The 22,768-nt window shown below is 35.8% G+C and overlaps 1 long non-coding RNA gene across 3 annotated transcripts; it reads right to left on the bottom strand.

The window, feature by feature from the left end:
• Nucleotides 1–1,803: 1,803 nt before the first annotated feature.
• On the bottom strand, nucleotides 1,804–14,888 carry LOC111926065 (uncharacterized). Of its 3 annotated transcripts, none has more exons than XR_015283027.1 (5): nucleotides 14,712–14,888; nucleotides 11,553–11,629; nucleotides 11,401–11,465; nucleotides 7,786–7,919; nucleotides 1,804–6,151 (listed from the first exon to the last, which is right to left on the bottom strand). It is a non-coding gene; the product is annotated as an uncharacterized LOC111926065 (long non-coding RNA). The 3 variants fall into 3 exon arrangements; XR_002862643.2 differs by having other exon boundaries at nucleotides 2,071–6,151; nucleotides 11,553–11,736; nucleotides 14,712–14,881; XR_015283028.1 differs by lacking the exon at nucleotides 11,401–11,465 and having other exon boundaries at nucleotides 2,071–6,151; nucleotides 11,553–11,736; nucleotides 14,712–14,880.
• Nucleotides 14,889–22,768: the final 7,880 nt, after the last annotated feature.

Genomic DNA, 22,768 nt, shown 5'->3' with positions numbered 1-22,768 from the left:
TATGCCAGCCAGTCCTGCAGACTGTGCTTCAGACCCAACACAGATGCCCCAAGAGAATCAAAGGTGTGAAGCTTTATATCGATGCATTCTGGCACCATCACTATTATTTCTCTTGTCTAAACTGAGGATGAATGTATCCATTTGATTTTAAAAGTAGTAAGGTTCTTACTGACAACAGCTGCAGCTCAGGAAAATGCTCTTACAGTTCATATTAATGTCTGTGTAAGCAATTGGCCAGGAAAAATATGGAAATTTGGCTTTTCTGTGGTTTTGCCCAAGCCATAATGGCAATAAAAATCTTCCCAGGCTGAGTTACTGCTTAAAAACTGAAAGAGAGGTAATGTGTAAATGGCATAGGTGAATTCAGGATATGTCTTTCTGTGTAGCTGGAACAGAACAAACAGGTAAAGTGGGAAAGTGGTCAGGAATTGAATATGCCTTTGGTATAGAATGAGGCTGAATTTTTGTATGTGTTTACAATATGGGTATTGCACTGCGTTTTAAGTTTTTTTCACTTATATTTTTCAGTATCCATGAACAACTGATAAAAAATGTATGAATGCATTTGGACTTTCTAAGGTACAAGCCAAGTTTTACACTGTACAGTAGAATTTCCAGGAGTATGTCGTGAATTCCATATGGAAAGCAGATTTTCAGTGTTGAAAGCATGACTGAAATATTGAAGTTGTTTCAGTCATGAAACACCTTATACATTTACTCTAGGAAAACACTGCTTCTGCTCTTCAGGAACTAACTAGGACAAAATCTGAATCCTCTTTTAATTTCCAGCCCTTTAACTCCACATGCTTTCATATTTTATGTCATGCAGATGACATAGAAATATATAAAGACAATGAGAAGAAGCATGCCTTTCTAACCATAAAGAATTCTTGAGTAAGGTATGCACCACACACATATCATTGTCGGTGCCCATTATCACTTAAACCACTCTTAATGCGTTCAAATATAATTAATTTGAAACTCTTTAATAGGAGTAGCAGATAATAGTCATTTCATTGGACCCAGATAATAAATAGAGGAATGGGACCTGTCTGATCCCCATCACTTTGTATTTCTATATATACTACTCATTGTTTACAAATCTTATATCCTCAGAGAATGTTCAAACATTTATAACTTGTTTAATTCATGAAGAAAGAAATTATGCTTTAAATAAACTTTTTTTTTCCTGCCAAGTCTAGTATGACTAACGTGGCTCAAACTTACCATTTTCTTCCCAGGAGGTTTCAGTGCCAGAAAAATGTTCTCTGGAAGTTGTATACAATATTGCTATGTATGCTTTACTTCCAAGTCTTAAGAAAAACTGAACAAACAAAAAAACATTCTAAATGAATTTGTGTAACGCAATGCTAATAGCATTCGGTTTTACTTTAGGTAACATGTGTTATAAAAACAATATTAAAAATTAAAATATTTGTAATATTTTTAAAGGTTTTTCACCTTCATAATAATACACATTCCTTAGTTATTTTTACATATAACCTTATGTATTTTTTGAAATGCAATGAGAGTTTATGATATTCATCATTTTCTAGAGGGAAAGCAAATGTCATTAAAAAAATCATTTATATGAAAACACAAAGGGCAAGAAATTAAAAGTAACCTTAATTTCCCATTAATTTTGCCTTTACCTGAACAAGGTAATGTCAAATAAAATTGTTAAGATTCAACAAGAAATTTAAGGGATGTATGAAATCAGAACAAAACAAAGCAAAACAATAAAAGAAAAAACAAACAAAAAAAAGAAATGGAAAGGTTTCCAAAAAATTTTAAGCCACAATGGATTAACATTTTGAATTTTATTCTGTTTTTATTTTCAGACATTAATTATTCATTAAGGCCAGGACCTGAAATAGATTGAGCCAAAATCATTTCTATGCTAAGAGATAGACCACTGATTTATGGAAATAAAGCATCAAATTTTACTTTTGGAAATGAGAGGAAGCACATATCTATTTTCTTCTGAGGCCATGTGTGCCATCAAAAAGAATTGTAATTATAGTTTTGCCAATAGCATTATAGTAACAAACCACTAAGTTAGAGACATAGTTCACCTTGGGAATGTTCTTTTATAGACTGAGCTAGCATCAATTTATTGGTAAATAAACAGACATCAGACACACAAGAAGAATATTTTGCTTATATAATTATTTTTATACATTTTATACATGTTTTTACCAATGTGACTATACCAGAAATGGTAACAGGGCAAAACATAGTAAGTGATACATAATAGAAAATCTCTGCTCTAGACCAAACCTGATATGAAATACTGCATTTTACAGTTTGTTGCAAAAGTAAAAGAATTTGTAGTGAGGATAATTTTGGATATCCAAAGAAGCTTACACTGTAACTTGGGTGATAATTCACATGGCTGTGCTATTTCATTCATATGATTTCCATAATTATTTTCAGGTCCAGTGGAAAAAAAGTTATTTTTTACTTTTTTTTTGTTTGTGTAATTTAATCCATCTTAAGATAGATTTTTAGTCATAAAAAAGGCAAATATGGTAAATGTTTCCAAGACCTTTAATTTTTTTTTTTTTTTAATATTGAATAGGAACTGTATATATGCTATTGAATGCTGGTTTACACCTGCATTTTTCTTTCTTTTGCATAAGGTAACATATTTGTTATTTCCTTATTAGCATTATTATGGTTTGCTTTTGCTTGTTTTTTTAATGACAAACAATAATGGCTACATTAGAAATACTGTATCAGAATATTATAAATAGTGAAAAGTGAATGAAAAGTGCAGTTTTTAAAATGCAGTAAACTGCATTCTACATTCAAAATATGCTACATGATCTGTCCTAAAGCAGACTTTAAAATCCAGAAAGGAATATTTCAGATTCATGTGTTGATGTGGGAAGCCTGACACACAAGAAATTTGATTGAGACATGTACATTTATACATAGGTGCATATATATATAAAAAATTATCTTTCTTTTCTAAAATTCTACTTCATAATGACTTACAGGTGTGAGATTCTTCATGAAAATTAAAGAGGAACAAGAAATTAATAAAGTGGAAAGGCAAATCTGATAAACAGAATTATCTTCTTGCATAACACATATATTGAAACTGCTTGCTACAAGATCAGTAACCTAGTAGAATTCAGAAATAATTGAAATCTTATGTAAAAAATAAGCATATCTGCTCCTAATACACAGTGCTAACAGAAAGTTGAGAAAAGCCTGCTTCAGTACTATGTCTCCTATCTTTAACCTTAAACTGAGATAAATCCTTATACTGTAAAGATTCTTCCCCTATCCACTCAGATTTTGAGAAGGAAGACATCTAAAAAGAAAGCATTCAAGGAAAAGAACAAGATCCTACTATAAAAGATTCATCTACAAAGCGTCCCTGAAACACATCACAAAATTTGTTCAGAGATTGTGGTTAAAGAGCTGAAGAATGCTGGGTAGCTGTGGTGGTAATGTGAATATTGATAAAAGTGACTTTGATGCAAAAGAAACCCTAAAAATGATACTGCATAGATTTTCAGTTACTCAAATCCGTGTTCTCCTTTGAAACATTATTTTGAAGCCCACACTAGTGCTTGAATGTTTCCCATCCTTGGCTCTAAGTTTCCAAATAGGGGCAAAAGCAAGCTCAGTGTACTCTGCAGCATCCCAAATGATATTTCTAGCAGAAAACCCTCCAATGAAAGAAAAATGAGCTATATGTCAAAATAGATTATTATCCCGCGGAAGTCAAGAAAAGAGCTTCAACTTCTGACTTGGCCACCTCTAGTTGTGCCTAACCAAGAAATCAGCACAGAAGTAGCAGGACCAAACCTGTGGAAGAAAGTAAATATCTGACTGTTCCAAGATACATGACTGAAGTACAAAGGCAAATTGAATTCAGTAGTGACCAATTATTGGACCAAAAAAAGAAAAAAAAGAAAAAAGAAATAATTTTATACTTCTCTCTGAGAAATGTCATAAAACAGCCTAAACATGTTCATTTTTAGTGCTGCAGGAAGGGCTAATCTGTAATTAAAGCTTTACAAAAATTAGGACTGCCTATACAGAAAAATATGGAGCTTGAAAGCCTTGACTAAATAATACAAGGTCAAAGTAAGAGAGAGTAGTGGTTCTATTAGCACAACAAAAGAGGAAATATCAAAGCAATCTCTGGAACAATTGCAGTAACTAAGTTGCCACATGTCAAAACGAACAGCCATGCAAAGCAGAGAAAAAGAGACAAGGTTTATGCAGAAGAGAAAACCTAAAATTTCCCTATCATGCTGCTGATCAGCAGTGTAGCCGATACATGCTCAGCAACTAAATGGAATTCATTCCTGAAAAGAAACTTTCTATTAGTGCTGAATACATGATGTAGAGGGAAAAAAAAATAAGAAAAGGACTTCAAAGGCAAATGCCATTCCCCAGACCAAATCCATATCTGTCTGCATGTGATACTGACAAAAGCTAAATGGAAATGGGGTGACTTGATATGCTGCTGCTGGGATTAGTTCTGATGGCAACACTGCACTGTCCCGTAACATTAAACGTGTTGCAGCATGATCCAGCTTCTGTGCAGTCTGCAGGGGTCTTTCCTTCCACTGAAATGGGAAAGGCATCATCTTCTTAATAAGAAAGGAAAGGTGGGGAGGGATGACAGGCTAAATAGTGGAGGACATTCATTTCTGCTGCTTTCAGCTCAGCCCAGTGTACAGAGCAGTTGCATTTCTGCAGTATCAGCCTGAAATGGAAATTGTCACTTAGGGGGTCACAGGCTATAACTCTATCTCCCAGCTTCTTCAAAGAGAAGAGCAAGCATCAGTCTGCAGGCATGCATTATCCCCCTCTGCCATATTTTATGTCAGAAAACACACTGAGGGTGCAAAGACACTTCGTGTATTCCCCACTCTTGCGCTCCCTGGTCACCAGAATGAAGAAATATGTCTCCATGAAACCATCTCTTTTCTAAATACAGATGGCTGTGGCATGTCATGCCAAAAGGCTATCGGCACAGTTCCCTGCAGGCTGAATAAGCCATGACCTGACCCCAAGTTCTGCTCTTCTCTCTGTGTGCATGTGACAGAGAAATAGCTCTAAGAAAAATATGACAGAAGCAAATCAGTAGTGATAAAGGCAGTGGCTACCTTCTTAATCAACATGTGGCCCAGGTTCTTTTAAGAAAATAATGCTTCACAATAGCTATACCTTTAATTCTTTTATGCTATTTTCCTGCTGGCTTCCACAAAGCATTTCATCTGTCTAGTGAAAAAGAGAGGCTACTGACCTTCCCATTTACAATAACCATTGTGAGGGATTCACTTCACCTAAGCTTGGCCCCATGCAGAATAGCCCTCTAGCTTAACATATTCATTTTGGTACCCTTCTTAGAGAACATTGCTGTATTGAAAACTTATTTCAGGATGTGCTCTGTCATGCTATTGATAAACCAAATGTATATGCTGTTGGCATAAATCTTCTTTTCCCTTTGTGTCCCTCATTAAAAATCCTACTTATAAGATGCTGTCCTGATCCCTTTCTTCCTCCTGAGCCTTAGCATGTTTTGATTATAATGAAATTCGTGTTAATTGACCACTCAAAGACTGGGTCTATACTTCAGTCACAAACTTACACATCTCAGCTATTTTTAAAATAGCTGTTCTGGTATAGTAGCAGTTTAATCAAGACAGTATGGAGCTTAGTGCAGGCTAAGCATTTCTCCTCTGTACAGACATACTATTGTTATTCTTACAACAAAACAGCATCTCAAAGCTATCCTTTAAGGTATTTTGTTGTAGATGGAACTCAGAGCATTTTAAGGACATAGTAAGAAGGATTCAAAACAAAAACCAAGAAAAGAAAAATATTTCTCAGTCAAAGCATAAACTCAGGATGTTTCTAGACATCAAAAAATAGAAGTGGTAAAATACCTTTCTTGGAATGCTGTCAGGAATCCCCATTTATTGCTGATCTTAGTGATAGTATAGGAACAAAAATACAAGATAGGAACAAAATTTTGTCTGAAGGTTTTTCTACTTTGTTCCCCCAATTTGGGCACCTATCAGTATTTTAGAATAGTAATACTAAAGCCCTCAAGGAATTTTCCAGTGGTCGTCTCTCATCTCCAAAGGCAATGATTTTCTGCACAGGATCTTTCTGTAATCTTGGAAAAAAAAGAAAAATAACAATCATGAGATTCCATAAAAACTGAACTTTTAAGCATCCGTCCAGTGTATACATACATGAAATAACATTTGAACTCTTTTAAAGTATCTGAGACACAAATTCTTCAACACATTAAAGTTTTATGAAATATCAAAAATACCCATTTAGATTAAACCCCGTTTATTAACATCCAGAAGGTCAACCTTCACCTGGTTTCATTTAGCCAAGCCATTGATCTATCTTTCCACTTATTAAATAAAAATAAAGCTTTCATATTCACTGCATTTTACTGGAGTCTGGTGTATACATTTACTCAAAATAGAGCTGTGACTATGCAAAGTGAGTAGTTCCAAAGTATATATTAATTGGTACTGGAGTTCAAAGTATTTTAATCAACTTACTAAAGATAGATGTTACTATCTCTGGATTTGGTCTAAAGACTTAATACTAGAAATGTTATTTTGTTCTGAAGAGGCTTCTGATGTCCTTTTAAAATGTATGGTCATTTCACAGACATAGACTTTAGATACTTGCTACCCCTTAATTATTTTTTTTCCTTTAATTTGAATAAAGTTTATTAAAAAAGATGGGAATGAATGATCACACTTTCCATGGCCATTCATTTGCCTGCAGCACCACTTTTTAGAATTTTCATAATACAGAAAATGTGATTAAAATAATTTACTGTTCTTCATGAATAATAAATTATATAATAATTTCTTATTCACACATCTCTTACAGAACAAGCTTGTTTGGCAATATTGCTTGTCATGATATTATGAAGCTATTAAAACTTTTATGGGTTAAAGGATTCCCTAAGTTTGCTTCAGTATCCTTGGTCACATTTAGTACAAGTTTAGTCTGGTACACAGCTATGTTTAGAACATGTTTAGTTAGCTTGGATCTGGGTTCAGGCAATAGTTCTATTGTCTTCTTGGAGAATCTGCTTTTTATCTTGTCTTGTCTAAACTTCCTTAGGTTTTATATTAATCTTTTTCATGCTGGGCCAGAACATCTCAGCAGCAGCTAAAACACTGGCGTGTTACCAACACCTTTCCTAGCTACCAATGCAACCAGCACTGTGAGGGCTGCTTTGGGAAAATGAACTCCATCCCAGCCAGACCCAGGACAATCTCTAGCAATCACACTTGGGAAAGAAGAGCTGTCCCTATACACAACTCTCTAACAAAAATAAATAAGTAAATAATCCAACATAAACCCTGAGTTATACTTTTGTTGATCTCAAAAGCAGCAATCCATGACTGAACAAAAACCTGCAGAATGTGGCAGTAACAGGCAGACCATGGGCAGATTTGGCATTAAAGTTTCCTTATACTTTTCATCCACAGTAAAACAAAGAATCTACCTAACAATATTTTTTTTTTTCCCCTAAAGCTCTTTCTTTGTTCCTTTGGAAGCTAATTACTGAGGTGTTAATATTCCAAGACTTTAAGCTTCTAAGAATATTTGAGGTGAAATGGTCACAAGCAAAATACCAGAATAGTTGTATTTGCCTATAAAAGCACAGACATATACTTGCTCTGCTTCCATTTCCCCTGACCTTTATCAGTTGAGATAAATGAGTTCCATTTCTCACACTAAAAAAAAAAAAATAAAAAAATCCAGACTTACCAGTTCTTCACATTTTCCATTTCAGTGTTTTCTTCTCATTTTGTATTTCTGTTCACTAACTCAGCAAGACAATTGCTCCTCATTGCAATATTCACATGCTGTCCTTTCATTAATGAGTCTGAGTTGAAGATTAGCTTGAGAAAAACCCCACATGATTATGAAATGGATTATCTGGTAGTATGCCATTAATATTTCTCAGATGACATTTGCAGATGAACTTAACTTTTTAAGTGAAAATTATATGTTAATGAAAAATTTTTAAATGTGATCACATTTTTTCATGCCATTTCAGGTGTTGAACCTTTTTCAAATTATTATATTAGACTTTATAGTTTTTGTTTTCTTTCTTTTTCAATCTCTTTATTGAATTTGCATGATCAACTATATTTGCTTTTAGTGTTCAATCTTGATGACTTATTCAAAATTCCATTTTCATACTGTTTTCACAGATGCTGCAAACCAGCTGGCTCCAGTCAAGACTTCTTGAATTAGCATCAGGGTCAACCTTTTCTTCCTTCCATCACTTGATCATGCAGCTGACACAAAAACACAGAGAAAGTAGGGAAGGATGGAAAGGAGGGGTACCCTGTTTTCCAGTGAGGAATTCTGATAGCACATTATTTTGAGCTGTTTAACTTGGTAGGAGTTTTGCTGCTGATTTTGGTGCCTATTGGTCCAGCCTTTTTTAAAGAGATTTTTTTTGTTGGATTCTTAAAACCCCCACATTACATTATTCAGAAGGAAAATACATCTACCAAGAGAAGTCACTTTTAGAGTAAATGTAGTAGTGAACTGTAGAAACGAATATATTTAACCTTTGAAATTTCTTTGAAAAACATTATATTATTCTCCCCAGTATCACCTTCAAAGGGCTTACTTGTAATGGCTCTCTTTCTTTTGATTTCATTGGGAATTGAAGAAATCAGTGCCATTAAAGGACACTTGAGGTTTTGATAGTAAAGGAACTGAGGGATTTCTGACTGTTTAATAAGAGGTTAAATAAAAAATGTATTTAAACCTCAGACTAGCACCAGACAATCATTTCCACATGCAACATGGAAAACCTGCAAGTACTTTTACCCAATATTTTAAATTCTTGCAATTAGTTCATGTAAGAAACATGAACTGTTTCTCCCCGATTTCATCAATACTGAAATCAAAGGCACTATGTCAACTAATTCTGCTGCTAAGAAACAAAGCAAAAATTCAGCTTTCACTGAGTATACAACATAACAGTAGGCAATCTGATTACTGTCTGTATTTTGTATAACATTAAAATTGTACTGTGTGTGTACATGTTTGCCCAAGCATGTTCATATGCAATATGGCTATGCAGCAGCAGAGTACACAGCTCTTTCCACTTAGGGATTCATTGTCTGGTCCTCTGAAAGGACCAAACACAATTGTGATGTCGATTGCAAACCCAACAACACCACAAATATTAGTCCCCTTGACAGAGCAGGTGTAGAGATTCATCTTCAGACAAGAAACATGGAGATGAACCTCCTCCTCAAAGGATTTTTAATTTTCCCCTCAAATATGTTACACTTTAGGGTTTAACCAAAACAAAACCTGTACACCAATGAAGTTGTGCAGCTTCTGTCAAACAGCCTGATCTTGTTCCTCGGTGTATCATTGTACTCTTATCTATGGGATAGATGTAGGGAAGATAAAGCCAAACCCTTTCCTGCCATTCACAGTGAAAGGATAAGAAGCCATGGATAGTTGATATGAGGAAAAGAACTTACAATGAGCATGCTCAAACACCACACCAGAGAAGTCTAGATTTTTGCAACTTATTGACATAAAGTAGCATAATGATAAAAAGCTGAGGCAATCAGTGAAGTATTTCTGAAATTCCTTACCATGGTATGTGAGAATTGCTACAAGGACTAATTTGAGATATATCTCTGCAGATGCCTCATTTTCTAAAATAACTAGGTCATTAATCCATCAGGGATTGAATTCTATCTTTCTTTGACTTCCAGAAGTTCCTTTATTTACGGGAGTTGTCTGCCAAATTCAGGAAAATATGTCAAGACTGGAGTACAGAACAAACAACTTGGATTACACAAGCATTGCCTCCCTTGTCATCTGATGGAATAACAAGAGCATGTCTCTGAGAAATGAGCCATTTCCTTTCATCTATTTGAACTGGAAAGACACCATGCTGAACTGCACACTGAATCCTCTAGTACACATATCTTTACTTCAAATGAATTAACCACACACAACTAGATAGATCTAGATCTAGGAGACAGAAAGAGAGGGATAGAAATAGAGTTCAGCTCAAAATCCATGGGCATCCTTCTTCTTTGTGACTCCTCTTCAGGAGAATCCTCAGGGTTCAATCCCATGAAGCTCTGAATTACCTCACCTACCACTAACATGAAAGGGGTTCCAGGGCACTCGGTGTCTCACAGAACAGAGCTTCAGCCTGTCGACATGTTTAAACTACAGACATTTATTTCTAATGAATAAAATAACATTCCCTTCTATGCTCCCCCCCTTCACTAGTTCTTTTCTCCTTTCAGGCCTGATTTAGAAAAGTGTTAAGTAAAAGGAACACTTACTCCCTTCCTCTTCCATCACCAATTATCCCTGACTGACCCAGAGCCAAATGGCACAGAGGACTTCTTTGCCACATGGGTGGTCTCCTGGCTACAATTCTGAAACATAGTAATAAATTCAGCACTGCATAACTGAAGTCACAGAAGCAAAAATTAAGGGAGGGCATAGTTACTTTCTAACATTTTGTTAAATGAGACTGGTTATAATGTTTCTGTTCAGAAGCTCAATTCTTGCTTTATAAATCCAGCACCTACCTTTCCAAGTAGAATAATGGCCTTAACTATTATTAACATACTCATTACTGAACTTCTCCGGTGGGACAAAATAAATAATACTAATAAATACTAATGCTGAGTATCTAGGGATCAGGGCAGAGGTAAACAGTAAATAAAACCAATCTTGGATTCTGAAATGTTCTTTATTATAAGACATTATATTACATTATATATATATTATTAACATTATATTGTTATTTCATGAAGATGTCAACTACTTTGATGGCATTTCTCTTTAATGACAGGCTGTTGCAGGGCACAGCATTACTTTTAAAACCTATGGTCACATTAGGTTTGGGTAATTGCAAGGGCTGAGCCAACAGAGAAAAGAGAGCATTCTTATATTGAAAAATTCCCCACCACATCACTTGTACATTAGCAGCAGAGCTGGGGGAGGAGGGGCTCACTGCTTTCCTAAGGCTGGAAACAGTCCCAACATTCCCACTGCCACAATATTTTATTAATATTCCTTGTCTTACAGCCTGGCAAAGTGGAAAACTAGAGACCTGTCATCAATTAGAATGGTGATGATGAGCCAGCCTAAAACAGGCCCATGAACAGGGTAAGTGCCCCTGTGGTTTGTCAATTACCTGAATTATTTGCAGTAGTTTTAGTGTCATCTGCAATGAATACAAATAGAAAGCACATGATGTCTGGAATGCAGCATGTTTAAGATCAGCTTGGGTGTTAACAGAGGAGGGGAAACAACTGACATGTTTTAACAGAAATACTGCAGGAGAGGAGCTCTCATTCACATCTCTCTCCCTACCTTCATGCATGTTAAATAGACTCCATTCTGTCTGGTGGCCCTGGGCTTTTCATAGAGGATGAAACCTGGTGGAGGGAAGTGCAGCTCTGATGAGCCTGCAGTCTCTGTCACAGTGTCACTGGCCAGTGCCACTACTCTTGTGAGCAACTCACCCAGAATCAGGAAAATGGGCCAGCAGGACCGGTGGTGTACGTAACTTCAGGGGATCTCAGGTCACCAAGGCTTTTCTCTTCCCAAAAAATTATATTGTAGACAGAAGGTGACAATAAACAGAAGAAAAGGCAAGAGTTAGGAAATCCAGTATTCCTGAATTCAACAAATTGTAAGGAATAATTTCTGAAAAGGGGAAAAATCAAATAAAAGAGATTGATCCTTTTTTGTATGTGTTTGTTTGAAAGCTTAGAAAATTTTGTGGTAAATTCCATGAGAAATATTTAGCAGTGACACAGAAAATATTATACTTTTGCAACAATGAACTTTTATTCTTTATCAGGAAAACAGCTGGACTACCACTGGTTTGGTGAATATGTAGACTGATTACTCATTTGTCTTCCTTTTACATTTCTCCTTTATATCTTTCAATCCTTCTTTGCTTTGTATCCTTCCCTCCCACTTCTTCTTTAACTTCCTCAGAAATCATTAGGTAACTGCAATGATTTGAAATTCATAATTATGTATCTGGCCACATTGATATGTTTTTGTTATTTAAAAGAATGCATGGGTAGTTTTTGGTATCTCTTCAAGTGCTGTTCCTGAAAAGTATTTTGAAATCTGTATTTTATATGGTGTGATAAGTTTCTGAATTTTCAGTAAAAGTACTGAATACAATAAAGATTTGGAGTACTACAAAGAGACCTATGACTCTAGAACCTTATCCTTTCTTCTTGGCTTTCATATAGCTCTGGGGGATAAATCATAAAAGCATACAACCTTCACTGAGAAATTTTAAATGCAGCTGTTTAGAATCCTGGCACTTTAAATGTCTGGGCTCCCCATTGCTGAAGCATTCAGACCAAGACAGAAGAGGTTGTTTTGTACCTAATTTTCCTCTACACACCCAGTGAATGCACAGGATGAACCAGTAATACCAGTCTCCCTACAAAAATCAGATAATTCAGGAGAAGGAACAGAGAAGCCCAGCTCACGTACAGGAAAAGCGTAAAGTTCATTGGTTTCTCCAGGGCAAGTAACAAAGAGGCTAGGAGATCTTGACCACTAGAAAGAATGAAGCTCTAAGACCCAAAATGTGAGCAGAGATCATTGTTTTGAAAGGAGCAGCCTAAGAGCTGAAATATCAATTGACTTCATTCTGCTTACCAATAACAGTGACTGCATTTCTATAATGAAAAAAGTTTGAATTATTAAGACCTTACAAATTTCTTACAGCTTTAGAATATAAAAAACATTCAAAAGACATCCAATATCGTTGGAAACAACTCCTTAAAATAATCTCAAATTCCCTCATTCATGTATAGAGACACAACAGAAGTGTGGAGTAGAATTTTGGCAACTTTTTTACTTGGTGCACATTCTGTCCTCATGCTATGAACATTAAATGAGATGATTCACTCCACAGAATATCCAGTATTGTTACTAAATTCCACAGTGACTGTTTTATTATGCTAATTGATAATCTAGTGTGCTCCAAAGATTAAAGAAAAATGAAATTAAAGCTGCAAAATCAAAGGGTAACAACTTTATAATGCCTCTTTAATTTAGTGAAATAAAATTAAAGTCACACAGAGATAGTATTGACTATGAATACCAAAAGGAATGTAATTGACAGAGTAAATGTTACAGAGCAGGGCTGCATAAGAGCAAAAAGAAATGGCAACAATTTCAGTGCACCTGCCTAGCTCTGCCACAAGGTCTTAAAAATCCTTGTGGACAGCCAGCCACAAAGAAAGCTATGATGAATGTTTATGAAATCACAAGGAGATAGCATTGGAAGGGTCTGATTTTATAGGCATGCAAAAAGCACCTGAAATGTAATGTAGATGGTGATTACAGTAGAAGCTTGACAGTGCACAGGAAAAATGCTCCAATGACTGGAAAAATTTGAGCTGAACATACTGCAAGTTTTAAACGCTTTCCATGCTAACAGCCTGCATTAAAAAAAATTGGTTTCTTTTAGGCCATAATCTGTGGAGAAGTTGGCTCAATATTTAAGTTTTTGAAGTTGGTAGACACATGACAGTATAACCTTCAAATTCATGCTATTGTAGGCCAGTAATTCAAAAGTTCTCCTGTGCCAGACTACTTACCCAAACACCTTTTCCTCTACCAGATCCCCGACACTTCCTTACTGGTTGCATTTGATCTGGGGCAACTGCACCAATCCCATTGAAAGGAATATCATACCTTCAAATTGCTTTGTGGACTGCTGGGATCAATGGCAGTGTATAAGACTTTTTCAGTGGAGATTGCCATTGCAACTCTGATGTCAAAAATGTAAAGGTGTTAACTTCTACAGGCCTTGTGGCTACAGTGATAAATGAGTCAGTCATGCTCTACATCCCGTGTGATATTCTCATTTATCACAAAAATCATTAACATTTTTTTATCCCTAGATGTAGCATGTATGGATCAAGAAAAAAAGTCCTTCTTGGAGTATCTTCACTAAACTTATTCTGTGAAGAAGAGTCCACTTCTTCTGGCTGTCAACACAACATATTTTTGAAATTATGAATTCACAAACAAAGAAAATTCTGCAAAATTGCCTATATCTAGCAGAACAGAATTTACATGAGTAAAATAACCAGGTTTTACACAGTCAGGTTTTCACATCCTGATTATTTTTAAATTGCATAGTGAAAAATGAATGAACCTGCACTGAGGGATACATCTCAGCTTTTTAGACATCTACAATGTAGATTTTTACATATACTAAGCATCTAAACAACCTCTGTAGCTGAAACAAAAAATAGTACCTTCTGGAGGATGATTTTTTCCATTAATGAAAGATGAATCATGGCCAGTACATGTCTAAAAAGCTCGAGTATGGCCATCTACACTGTCAGCTTTTGAAATTGAGTAAAAATAATCTTTTTTTCTCCCAGTCAGGAGAGCAGAGGTTATAGTTATGTGCTCTTTAGAAAATAAGTCCTATTTATGAACAAATTAATTAAAAAAAATTATTTACATGTGACCTCAATATCATATTTGCTTATTCATCAAAAACTGAAGGTGGGAGAAGAATCTCTTTGGAATAATTCAATAATAACATCCCTCCTCAAATATGGGGATTCTACATTTAAATCCTTGTCTGAATGAGAATCTTTGACTTATTTAAATAAGTTTTACATCATTACCTGGTATTTTCCCCACTATTACAGTTCCTGCAAATATTTCAGTTACAGGAAAATTAGATCCAATGGTGATACATACACGAGGAATTTACCAGAGAGATTCCCAGACCAGCTTTCACACTGAGATTCACTAGCAAAGAACATCCCAGCTCCCTGCTACTAAACCTTCCTATTCAGCCTAACACAGGGCCCATAAGCTATCTGCAGGCATAGCACCTGTTTTAATGTCATCCCTGAGCTCTGCCTTGGAATTGTTTGCAGCTGCTATTGGTCTGGGTTAAAAATAATGCCAGGTGCTATGCTAACAATTAAGACAATGAATGCCAGTGATGTCCTTAACACTTCATCTGCACTCCGATGAAATGCATTCAACTCCTCTGGAATTTTCAGAAATCAGTTCATCACTGATTTTAGGTTTTTTCCATAATATTAGGAAGTTCACAGGCTCTGCCTATTTCAGCTAAAATAGATCTATATAAGAGTGTGGGTCAGAAGCTAAGCAAAAAGATGATCGCTCATTCTCACACCAGAATGGTAAAAGCAAGAGTAAACACTTGGGTCAAGATACAAATGGCTTCATAACTGAAGGAAGGAAAGATAAAAATCAAGCATGTGATATAAAGGCTGTCACTCTCCAACTCCCAGCAGGAGAACATTCCCAGCCAATCTCAAAGCAAGCACAATTTTTGGAAAATCTGTCTCCTCAACTTCACTGTTGAGCACAATGCTATATAGCACACAATATCCCTTTGATCAATTTAGGTCAGCCATCCTGGCTTGGTCCCCTCTCAACTTCTTGTGCACCCCCAGCCTATTCACTGGCAGCCAAAGGGATAAATAGAGAAAGCCTCTATGCTGCAAAATTACTGTTCAGCAGTAGCCAAAACACTGATGTGCTATCAGAACCATTTTAGACATGGGTCCATACAGCTTCCTATGAAAAAGGTAAACTCCAAAACAGCCAGATCCAGTCACTACCCAAAATGAAAAATAAATTTTGGTCTATGAAACAAGCTCTTCCAATTGCCAAAAATCCCAGATTATGGGAAAAGCATTTAAATATGTGATTTATTTATAAAAAGAAGATATTTAGAAAAGTGATATTGTTATTGCTGGGATCAAATTTTTCATAAAGTAACAGAATGCAGAGGTATAAGAATCAGTCATTTGAAATAATGCTTTCTTATTAGTCTTCCAAGTTTTGATTTAACTCAGGATTAAAATTTCAAGATTTGTTCAAAGACAGAGGAAACAGCACAAAATTATAATTCTGGTATCAGTGTGTCCCATAAATTATAGGATTTTTAAAATAGTTAAACAGCCATTTAAAGTATAGACAGTAAGTTTGTAACATCTAGGAATGTTAAATGACACTGGATAATTGAATTGTGTAGAACAATATAAACCTAAACAACAATTTTCTGGTGTAAACCAGGTCAGGGATGTATATTTCAGCTCAGAATAATGCATCTATTCTATCAGAAAATAAAGTTTCACATCAGTTGTGGGCAATGTCAAAGACAAGAAAAAGTGTTCACCTTCTTAGGCATGTGTACTATTTATAGCAAGAGAGAAATTAGAAATTTTTTGCTGGGGTTTATGAAGTTCTGATTCCACTATGCACAATGTCAGAACTGCCTAGGATTCAGCTATGGATTTCTTGGCCAGAAGTGTGGTACACAGGAAATAAACAGTCACAGTGACTGAGAATCCAAGAGTATCTTACACTCATCATAGATTCTTTATTAGTCCAATAAGCCAGTGAAACTCGTTTGGGAGCCCTTTGTGAGCTGATGACATCTTTACAACATGAGGTAGCAAACTGATATACGAGTTTCTGTATTAATCTGTGGGCGGCTGAAATATCTTTCACAACCAAATGCACCAGGAAAGCAAAAGAAGCATCTGTGTAGACAGGGATAAAACGTAGAAAAGCCAAGATCCAAGCCTGTATAATGAATATAGCTAGGTCCTGGATAGAATCCTGGAGATGAGCACTGCTAACTCAGTAATTGTCCAGGTATGGGCTTCACTTCAGCAGGAGGAACACTTCTCATGCAGTGGAGGAGGTGGCAACACCCAGGGATTGCTGGGTCAAGGAGGCACCTTCAGCGTGCATCATGGGAAAGCTTTGGGAGGAGATCTGTTACAAGCTGTCAAGTTGAAGTCTCAGATAATTAAAGGAATCATATCTCAACAATAGAAAAATTACAAAAAACTTTTTCCTATGATAAGAAAGCAAATTGGATGTAATAAAGGGCAGGAAGGCAATAAAGATTAAATTTATTTCCCTGACATAACAGCAAAAGGGAGAAAGAGCAATTTCTCTTACTCCTGCTTCTTTACTTCTTTTGCTGTGACATCTGAAAGTAAGTTTTAACATGTTTCCTTCTTCATTTGCAAAAAGAAGCTGCAAAAGAAATCCCATCTTCACTGCTATGTTATGGAGGCAGAACTGGCTTCTGACACCGAGATGCAAATTCATCTGCTGTGGGCTTTGTCACAGGGTAATGAACAAACAAACAGTAAAATCTTCTGAACTTATGGAAAAGCTGTGACTTGGAGAGGCAAGCTGCATCTGTATTTTACATGTACTGGAAAGATGTTATTGTCAAAATTTCTCTCCAAATGTTATCAGACAGGTCTTGTTTCTTCCTTTTTACTATTTGACAGACAGTGTGGGAAGGGAGGTCTTCATCTGGGAGATTTAGTTGCACTGTGTCAAGGCTTCACAATAATTTTAAAAGTGCATTGGGAGGATAATTCTACTGATTCAGTGCAGTCTCATCCACCACAATTACATATCAAAAATGACATTGGTGTATTACTGTAAGGGGTTTTATGTCTTTATAAAGGCAGAAAGGAGTGTCTAGCAAAATACTGACATAATTTTTCTTTTTGTTTTTAACTAATTAAAATCTGAACATTTCAATTTTACGCTACATATTTGCTTTACTCTGAATTGAGGTCTGTTTTGGAACCTTTCAGATATCTGAGCTCAAAGATGGAGATGTACTTATCCAGATCCCAACTGGGTAGCCAAGGCCAATATTTGCTCACACACCTCAAGGCTCTCAGTGGCATAGACAACAATGTCAAGCTTTGGTGCCCAAGATGAAGTCAAATAACTTTCCAGGATATGTAAATCTTTTCCATGCTCTGCAATAAGTGATCCTCAGTCTCCACTGCATAAAGATAGTGAATCTAATGGTGAATTAACACAGAGGAATGCAAGACAGTGCAAAAATTATTCCTTTTGGACGAGAGTCTTTCAGCAAACTTACTTGAATAGAAAGGGTTAATATGGCCCTACATATCAATGGTGTAGGCACCAGACACTCCTTGTCAGATCAAATGAAACCTTCTTTCACTTCAAGCTGCATGGTCACTGCCTGCTGAGATGAGATGTAGAAACTCCCAGTAACGTTATCTCTTCTTTTTAACTGTCGTGAATGATTCTTCACGTGTGTGAGGTATGGCAGGGAGAGGAGGGCACAGAAAAATCAGGGCTGCTTTTAGGCAACCCTTAGGCACATGCCTAATACAGACCTGTGCTACTGGGATCAGTCATGCTCTGGTCCAGCTCCATAATGCTTGCATGTTGTACACAACCTGTAAAATTAAATTGTAGTGTACACAGTACAGTCAAGCTGCCTTTCTGCACTCAAAACTAGATTGTATTGTGATCTTTTTTCAAGTTTATTCCATTGTAACCCATCATTGCACTCTGGTGGATTTTAAGGACAAGTAAGAAGAAACTTTGTCAACATGCTAAGTTTTGGCACCATTATAATCTATTTTGTGTTTGATTTATTTATTTTTTTCCAGAATTATAGATAGACAAATTTAACCAGAGCATTATACTCATTGAATTATCCAGAAGAAAAAAAGAAGTCTTTTCATGCAAAGGGAATAATTAGAGTGTATGGTCAACATTTCTGGGAATTTATGACTGACACATTTATTTGAGGCTGTTAAGCAGGTCTTGCTCTGACTAATAAGTCCTTTGAGAGTCATAATTGAAGCCTGATGGATTGATTACACTGGATAATTCTTTGTTTCCCAAGAATTTTTTTTTTTAAAATTCCTTTTACTCTTCATACTCAGTTGTTTATAAAATACATTATCTTGTTTCAATCTTTGTAAAGAAGTTAAACTAAGCATGCCTTCATATATCTGTGTTGCATTTTCCTGAAATACTGTTTAGAGTAATTCTCCCATCTATACAATTTCCTTTACAGTAATTTTTTACAGAAGTACAAGTGTTGATTTAACTGGCCATAAAAAGAGCACATTTATTCACAGCATCTGGCTTATAAGCTGTGTTCAGAATGGCAAACGTTTTTGTTTGAAACAGCATTGGTTCATCTAGACCATCACCCTGCCTGTGTTACTGCAGTTCATATTGCACTATTTAATTGAAAACTAAGCAGCCAAATGAACACTATTTTGCAGCATCCAGCATTCCTCCCAAAAGAACTGTGATACAATACATTGTAAGAACTACTACAAGCTGGCATCAGAAATTTATCAAATCACCTTTCAAAGAAGAGGGAAAGAAAAGGATTTCAATCATTCTATAAACTACAAAACTTGTTGCAACTTTTTATATCTAGATCTCCTTCTTTTTCTCCATCTCTCCAAACCCTTCTGATCCTGCATCTCATGGCATTTATTTCCTCAAAGTTTAAATGCTAATTTCAGTATATTGGATTACAGGTGAGATAACTTCATTAATACAACTGGAAGTATGAATATCATTATATTCATGTCTAAGTGTTTTTATAAGACCAATTTTCAGTTTGGTAAATTCACAATTTTTGAATTTGTGTACTTAACATAGAAAGAACATGAATTTATGAATACTACATTACATACTTCTAAAAATCTATTCTCTGTTTGTTGTTCACTCTGATAGTATGGAAATCTTGAAATATGAAAATTAGTCAAGAAATAAAAAATATTTTCTTTATTGTAATATTTTATTTCTTTATCATAAAATATTTTTGGACCATATTGAACATTATTCTTTACAGAAAGGCAGAAAAACCTTAATTTTCAGTTCATGATTAGCACTTTAAAAGATTACCCAGACAGCTTAATTATTTCATCATTTTCCCTTTTGATTTAAACGCCACCAAAAAGAGTATCTGTCTACATCTTTGCATAGCATTGACATAAGCTTTAAAACACAACAAAGCAAGGTTATGTAACCAATTCAAATAGCAGCAGCACCCTTTCTACAAGTGTGATCACATCTCAAGCAAATCAGGAACTGGCAGACTCCTCATGGATTATAATTCTACTCCACACTCTGTTTTCTTCTAAATAACACTCCAACTCCCAAAAGAAAAGTTTCGCAGTAAGCTGCATGGTGAATGACTGGAGACCAGAGGAGGGAAGGAATGTTTGCTCATGAAAGGAGCCTTAAATTGATCCTTTTTCGTAGTCAGTAAAAAATTCATGCAAGCATCACGTTTCCATCCCCAGCCTGGGCTGAGCATCACAACCCTGCTGCAACAAAGACTGCTAACATAGCAGAGCAATATCATATGATCTTCCATAAATCAATAGCCCATGAAACTACTTTTCTCAAAGACCTGAGCAGATAGTTTGATGCTAGAGCAGTCATTTAATAATTTGATATCAGGAAAAGAAAACATGCCGCTAACATATAAGTCACTGATATATAAGACTCAATATAAAGAATATATACTGAGAAGAATGTTGGTATTTGCAAAGAAGTGACCCAATGGAACATAAAATCATGGTAAAACCTGAGGATGACTCTAGTACAATAGAAATGGATAATGTACATTTGATGTGGATCCTCATTTCAGACAAGTTATGAGCAGTAAAGTAAAAATCTAGTAAGAAATCATAGTATAACTGGACAAGACAAGGATCAATACCCCTGAATGAAGTCCAGTGACACAGGAATTGAATTAGGAAGGATGAAACCACAATTCAGGAATGATTCCAAGTCCACACATGTCACTGTTGTCTATTCTCAACACCCTGTTCAATTCAGAGAGCCTATCTCTGAGTTACTGTTCTAGATTCAGAACAACTGGGATGAAATTATTGCATACTCAATTTATTATCTAATCTATCATATCTTAATAGGTCCATTAAGATTATAACTGGGGAAATATAGGAGAAATATTCAATGATATACTAAAGTAAGACAGAAGAAAATATTTAATTAAATGGTAAATTAATTAATGAAATATAGTGCCTAACATGTAACATGTCATTTTTATTGTTCCATGCTTACCAGAAAAGGAATTTGTTCATTCTTGATTGAATTTAGAGTCCACAACTCATATCAACTCTGATTAATCGTACTTAGTTTTCAGAAATTATCCTTCTCTTGTTTATACGTTGAAAAAAGTTCCCATCAACTACGCTTTAAGCAAAAAAGAATATTCTAAGCCAAACATCAAAAACCCTCCAAGACAAATAAAAACACATTCCTAATCTTTAGGTCTAGAAATAAAGCCTTAATTTAAGAATGGATTTCATTTATTCATACAATTTGATTGCACATAAAGATTTTTATGTTTTACCCCTGAGTTTCATGACAGTTATTTGCCAATGTGTGCCAGGGTGGTCACCTGTAAAGTCAGATAAATTATTATTTGAAGCTTACATTTGCAGTCCTGTGTCCTTTGTGAATACAGTAGGTATGAAAGGACGTGAGTTTGACAATCTACATATGCATCTTTGGGAAATAAAATTTGTGGTCTCAATAACTGCCCTGGGACAGGGCTTAGAAAAATATCTTTTACTTCAAAACAAGCCATCTTCTAAAACCATAAAGAGTAATGTTTGTTCCTGCATTTATCTACATAGAACAATAAACAATGTGTATTTTTGATGAAATTTTAAGCATTAAGGTACATTTTAGAGGACACAAAGCTCATTCCACATGGCACAGGCACTATCACAGCAAATGTTTCTGCTATAGGTCATTGATGGAAAGGAATGTTAAATGAAGATCACCTTCAGATATCCTGACCTCAGGGACAGACTTGCCAGCTTATCATTTTCCTTTGTAATTCTTCTGTCTCATCCATCCTCTCTACTTCAGTTCATTTGGTCTTTGAACCTTGCTCTGTAATATATCATGCCACATTTTTCAAACTGCAGTGTACATTAAAAGAAGCACAAGAAAACAAGCAGGTGACTCCATCTGGTACTCTGTTCCCAAGCTGTTGGGTGATGGGCAGTTCTGTGCTGCTTTTTCTAGCTAATAAATATAAAATTTGGTTTAGTTTCTCTCCACAGCCTTCCCCTCTGCTTTCTTTCATGACTGTGCTATTCTCCCACTTCTGCTCTTCTTGAAAAACAGTAGAAGAATGCTGTCTGGACCACAAAGAGAGTCAGATTCTCCCTTCACCCCCTTGCTGTATCCTGGCTTTCATAGCAGTCAGTCAAAGTAGTCACTTACAGCTATTTGTCTACTTCATGAACTACCACAAAATAGTCAGAACTTCTAGCAAAAAACATCATACAAGAAAACTATCTATTCAACTACAAATAACACCTACTTAAATGTGTTTATATGTAACTGTTGGTAGGTGGAATAGGTGATAGCTAGAGGAATAAGGTGATAAACCAGAGAAACAAGTAAATAAACAGACTGCTGGTTAGTAGTCAGGTCTGGCTATGCCCTGCATCTGATCTGCAGTCTGCCCTGTCTTCTCATTCAACTGCATTTCTAGCTATTTTCTTGAACAAGCATACTCTCTGTTCTGTGACCATGTGTGGGTGGATGTCTAAGTGCCAAGAATCAGTGACCAGGTCATAAGCCCCATGAGCTCACAACGTCAGAAATTGAGTCGTATGTTGGTGTGTCATCACAAGAAAGGATAAAGCTGAACTAGCTGGTGAGTAGAGTAGAAGTTTGGTAGCCAGATATTAGAGCAGCTTTAGGTCTGGGTGAGGTATTGGAGAGGCTAAAGGGTCTGAGCACTTGATGCTGAAGGGACCAGGAGGTCTAATTCAGCAGCTGTGGAGGATGTAAGGTCTGGCAGTTGACTACTGGTAAGGTCATA

Source organism: Cyanistes caeruleus, chromosome 2, assembly GCF_971803275.1.
Source record: "Cyanistes caeruleus chromosome 2, bCyaCae1.hap1.1, whole genome shotgun sequence".
Taxonomy (NCBI): Eukaryota; Metazoa; Chordata; class Aves; order Passeriformes; family Paridae; genus Cyanistes; species Cyanistes caeruleus.
Note: the sequence above shows the minus strand (reverse complement) of the source record. Positions and strands in the feature narration are given on the sequence as shown.